This window comes from Neopsephotus bourkii, unplaced genomic scaffold (assembly GCF_033783945.1).
Source record: "Neopsephotus bourkii isolate Nb327-2 ecotype Australia unplaced genomic scaffold, CSIRO-AGI_Nbou_v1 NB_95, whole genome shotgun sequence".
NCBI classification, from domain to species: Eukaryota; Metazoa; Chordata; class Aves; order Psittaciformes; family Psittacidae; genus Neopsephotus; species Neopsephotus bourkii.
Genome location: NW_026900612.1, coordinates 1,706,368 through 1,712,199, shown reverse-complemented (window position 1 = coordinate 1,712,199; position 5,832 = coordinate 1,706,368).

The following is a 5,832-nucleotide window of genomic DNA, read 5'->3' as shown; positions in this document are numbered from 1 at the left end:
CACCTAAAATAAATCCACTGCGCAGGCCCGAAGGGTTTACCCACACTTGCAAAGCCCTGCAGCGACAGGCGAGGGACGAAACGGCAGGTGATAAGGTGCACTGGAAGTCGCAGACCCAACCCTGCATGCAGGCGGTTCAGGACATTGGTCGCTCAAGTCTGACCCAGGAGATGACAGTCTTGTTCGCCAGCATCCTGAATGACCAAGCAGCCTTTTTCAAGGACAGCACTGCTTGCTCCATATGGAGGGAGGCCTAGAAAAGGTGGCCTAACCAAAGCTCATCTCCCCCTCCACCTGGTTGGCTAGCTGTGGCCAACGGGCATCTTCTATTGTGGTCAATTAAAGACAAAGAGACAAAGGCATGCACCTGCCTCCAAAAGTGTGTCCAGATTGACACTCGCATGTTGGAACATCAGAACCATGCTCGATACAGTGAACAGTGGGCGTCCTGAGCGCCGTTCTGCGCTAATTGCCCATGAATTGTCACGTCTTAACATCGATATCGCTGCTCTCAGTGAAGTTCGCCTTCATGAGGAAGGTAGCCTCAAAGAACATGGTGCTGGCTATACACTCTACTGGTCAGGCAAACCCAAACCTGAAAGTCATCTTTCTGGAGTCAGCTTCATGATTAAAAACTCCATCATCTCTAAACTTGAAAATTTGCCGATAGGTCATTCCGACCGTATTATCTCCTTACATCTTCCACTGCACAATAAGCAACACGTTGTTCTTTTCAGCATATATGCTCCAACTCTGCAAGCTGACCCTGCAGAAAAAGAAAAATTCTACTCCGACCTGCGTCACCTCACTCAGAAGGTTCCTATAGAAGATAAGATCATAATCCTTGGTGACTTCAACGCCCGAGTAGGAAAGAACTTTGAAGCCTGGAAAGGAGTACTAGGCAAGCACGGTGTTGGCAGCTGCAATGATAATGGTCATCTCTTACTAGAGTTCTGTGCAGAGCAACAGCTTACCATCACCAACACTAACTTCCAGTAGAAAGACAGCTGGAAGACAACCTGGATGCATCCTCGATCTAAACATTGGCACCTTATTGATTATGTTTTAGTGCGCCAGAGAAATATTCGTGATGTCTGCCAGACCAGAGTGATGCCTAGTGCAGAATGCCAAACAGACCACCGCCTTGTGCGTTGCAAACTTAATTTCCACTTCAAGCCCAAACCTAAGAGGGGTGGCATTCCGAGGAGGAGGCTCAATGCTGATAATCTTCAAATAGCTGCAGTGAGGGACAGCTTTCAGGCTAACCTTCAAACTAGGCTTGAAGACCAACTTATAGGTTCTTCTCCTGAAGCGCTTTGGCAACATATCAAAAATAGCATCCTGCAGTCCTCCGTAGATTCCATTGGGTTCTCTTCAAAGAAAAACAAAGACTGGTTTGACAATAGCAACCAGGAGGTCCAGGAATTGCTGACAAAAAAGAGATCTGCTCATCAAGCACACCTCGCTCAGCCACTCTGTCATGTAAGAAAAGCAGCCTTTTGTCTTGCATGTAGCAAACTCCAACAGAAACTTAGAGACATCCAGAACAAGTGGTGGGTCAACCTAGCAGAAAAGACTCAACTATGTGCAGATTTGGGCGACCACAGAGGATTCTATGAGGCTCTGAAGGCAGTGTATGGACCCACATTTCAGGTTCAAAGCCCCTTACTTGGTGCAGATGGCCAAACGCTTCTTACAGATAAAATCTCCATCCTGAATCGTGAACATTTTCAAACCTCTTTAGTGCTAATCGTGTAGTCCAAGGCGAAGGAATCCAGCACATTCTGCAACATCCAGTGAAAAACGAATTGGATTTAGCCCCTACCATGGGAGAGACTCTTAAGGCCATACAGCAGGTGAAAACTGGCAAGGCAGCTGGGGTTGACGGAGTCCCACCTGAAATATGGAAGCATGGAGGCCAAGCACTTCATGCTAAATTTCATGAGCTAGTTGTGTGCTGTTGGGAACAAGGCAAAATACCGTCAGACTTCCGTGACGCAATCATCGTCACTCTGTATAAGAAAAAAGGTGCCAAGTCAGACTGCTCAAACTACTGTGGTATAACTCTGCTCTCCATTGCTGGTAAAATTCTTGCAAGAATACTATTGAACAGACTAGTACCTGCTATCGCAGAAGAACTTCTACCTGAAAGTCAGTGTGGTTTCAGGGCTAATAGAAGTACCACAGACATGGTATTTGTTCTCAGACAATTGCAAGAAAAGTGTAGAGAACAGAATAAGGGCTTATACGTAAGTTTCGTTGACCTCACCAAAGCTTTTGACACTGTGAGCAGGAAAGGCTTATGGCTGATCTTAGAACGATTAGGTTGTCCCCCCAAGTTCCTCAAAATGATTATTCTGTTACATGAGGATCAGCAAGGCCAAGTCAGGTATGGCAATGCACTCTCTGAGCCTTTCCCAATAACCAATGGTGTGAAACAAGGTTGCGTTCTCGCACCGACCTTATTCACAATCTTCTTCAGCATGATGCTCCAAAGGGCTACAGCAGACCTCGACAAACAAGACGGCATTTATATTCGATATCGTACCGATGGTAGCCTATTCAATCTCAGGCAACTGAAGGCCCACACTAAGACCCTAAACCATCTTGGCTGTGAACTGCTCTTTGCTGATGATGCCGCCCTTCTTGCCCACACAGAAGCAGCTCTGCAGCGTTTAACATCTTGCTTTGCGGAGGCGGCTGAGGTTTTTGGGCTGGAATCAGCTTGAAAAAGACAGTAGTCCTCTACCAACCTGCACCGCAAGAAGATTATCGCCATCCCCATATTACCATCGGTGAGTCAGACCTTAAGACAGTTCAGCAGTTCAGCTATCTGGGAAGCATCATTTCCTCGGATGCCACGATCGACAAAGAGATAGACAACAGAATAGCAAAGGCATATAGAGCCTTCGGAAAACTCCATAAAAGAGTCTGGTGTAATAAACACCGGAAGAAAAGTACAAAGATCAGTGTCTACAGAGCCATTGTATTGTCTACTCTTTTATATGGGTCTGAATCATGGGTCATCTACCGTCATCACCTGCGACTCCTGGAACGTTTTCATCAGCGCTGCCTCCGTACAATTCTAAACATCCATTGGACTGACTATGTGTCTAATGTCACTGTCCTTGAACAGGCAGGGGTCACCAGCATCGAGGCCACATTGCTGAAACTGCAGCTGCGCTGGGCAGGGCACGTCTCTAGAATGAAGGATCACCGCCTCCCCAAGATCGTGCTTTACGGTGAACTTGCCACTGGTAGCCACAAGAGAGGTGCCCCAAAGAAGAGATATAAGGACTCCCTGAAACAATACCTTAGCCTTGGCCATATTGACTACCATCAGTGGTCCACCTTGGCCTCCAATCGGGAGACTTGGAAGCACACCATACATAATGCTGCTGACTCCTTTGAGAGTTCACGACGAACTAGTCTCGAGGAGAAAAGACAACGCAGGAAGAATCGCGCCCCACCTGTTCCACCCAAGGAGACCTTCTGCTGTGCTTTTTGTAGCCGGATTTGCCTATCCCACATCGGCCTTCTTAGTCATCAGCGCGCTTGTAGTAAGCGTGGGTAAAGCCCTTCCCAAATCTTCATTCGCGAAGTCAAGCCATGATGATGAATTGTTTTGAATATTTCCAACAGAAAAGTATGTATTTCTCTGCTCCTAACCATCCAAAACGTGTTCTTTACTGCCCTAAAAATCCCTCCAGTGAGGAATAATGAAAACACTGGTGGCATCTGGATGGAGAGCCTGTCTTGCACTAAAACAGTCTGACTCCCATGCAAGTGTCCTGATACTGCAAGTTACCCATGGCAAAAACCCTGCTCTTCCCTGTGCTGGAGAGATTGTTTGTTTTATTCTCAAGTTTCGAGAAGCAAAAGAAAGCTGAAGTTTTCAAAGTCCCTCTGGGTATTATCTGAAAAACTGTATTTGAAGATGATGAAGAAGCTGAGGGTTTAATGTCAGAACAGTGCTTAGTAACAGTTAGCTTGCTTTGGGGTGATGTGTCAAGTGCTTTTTTTTTATTGTCATCTTGATCTTGTAGTGGAGTATGTAAGATGGGAGAAAATATATCCAAGAGCTACAGGGAACTGTCAGATGATTCATTTTTTAGCTTAGACTCCAATATGTATGGGGATGGCTTCCTGGGCACTTTATTTCTGGGAAAATTGTAATATGTGGTGTACTTCAATATTAACTGCATAGATTTTGTTAAAGAATATGAAGAAAAGCGAGAGCTGTATTGTGATTCAGTTCTGGACGTGAGCACTGGTCCTCCTGGGCTGTGTTCCCAGAACAGCTGCAACTGATTCCTGTGACCTTGGACCAGTCAGCAAAATCCTGGTTCTACTCTGAAAAGTGACTGTGCAAAAAATTTTGCTTTCCTACTCAGCAGATCTGGTCACTCTGTGCTCTCCAAGACACATCTGCTGACTTTAGTGACAAAAATAAGTTGTTATGGCTTTCCTGCTCTGTGAGCACTGCAGAATCACAAAGACCGAGGGAAACAAGCTGAATCCTGTGCCTCCTTGTAGGACTAATTACTATAAATCGGAGTCAGCAGTAGAGCTGCACTGGCATCACTTGGTCTTGCCCAGCTTTTCTGTTAGTGTCTGTCAGTGAGGAACATGGAAGAAAGAAATCCAAGTTGATTCTCTTGACTGAGTTTTAATTGCAGATGGCATTTACTGGGTTTACAGTTGGAGAAGAAAGAAATTTGTTCATCTGTAACATGATCACATTTGAAATAATTCATTGGCCATAAACATCCTGATACCTTTTTCAAAATGGACTTGTTTTTAAGCATACTTCCCTCTTTGTGTCAGGGAATGCTGTTTTCACTTTCCCTGAATTAGACTCATTGCTACTCCATTCCAGCGGCTGCTGTTCAATGGGAAGAACAGATCCCCTTAAAACAGATCCTACCAGCTGATGTAAAGGTGAATTGTGTGCTGGAGATGTGCACTGATTTATGTGCTGGATGTCCCCAGTATTCAATTTGGGAAACTCATTCAGCAGCGAAATTAATGGTAGCTATTTTAAAATTGCCTTTACCTTCTGTGTCATGTCCTGACATACTTAGGATAGCTGATACCATCTCATCACAGATGCCCGGGTTAACATCATAAGATGCAGTAATCTGATGTCAAGACTGCTTTTTTTAGTTAATTTTATATGCACAAAATGTGTCTTCCTGTAAATTATTAAGTAACCCAGTCTCTTAATTAGAACCTGTTATTTGTAATTTCTGGTTTGTGCAATAAGGCTGCAAAAGGAATATCACCTTTTAAAGAAATCCAGTGTATGACATTATTAGTTTATACAGTAGCTAGCTGTTACAATAACACAGAGATCTTATGAGGGACTCTTTCAACAATTAGGTATTGTTATTTCCATTTTATAGAAAGGGAAATGAAGGCAGAGAGAGGTGAAGTTTGGTTTTGAAAGTCACTTAACAAGTCAGAGCTGGGAACGGGACATGAATCTCATGCTCTTTACCAGCTATGCTACCAGCATGGAAGAATAAACCAGTTTACACCTAAATTTACTCTCTGAATTTCACCTGAGGGTAAGAACTCTCTGAAGGATGACACCAACTGAGGATTGCACTGAACCATTTTGAAACAGAGCATTGGTAAAAAGGGAGAGGGATGGTTGTTCCTTAACTTGCTGTGGAAGTGGGGCCAGTTTTGTTTGGTTATGTATGTGCTCTGTGGCAAGCTGAACTGAGTTAAAAAACAGTCTTTCCAAATAATAAACCATAGAAATGAATAACAAAACAGTGCTCTCTGTTGATTTTTGGTTTCTGCCAGTCTCATCAGTCTCCGATG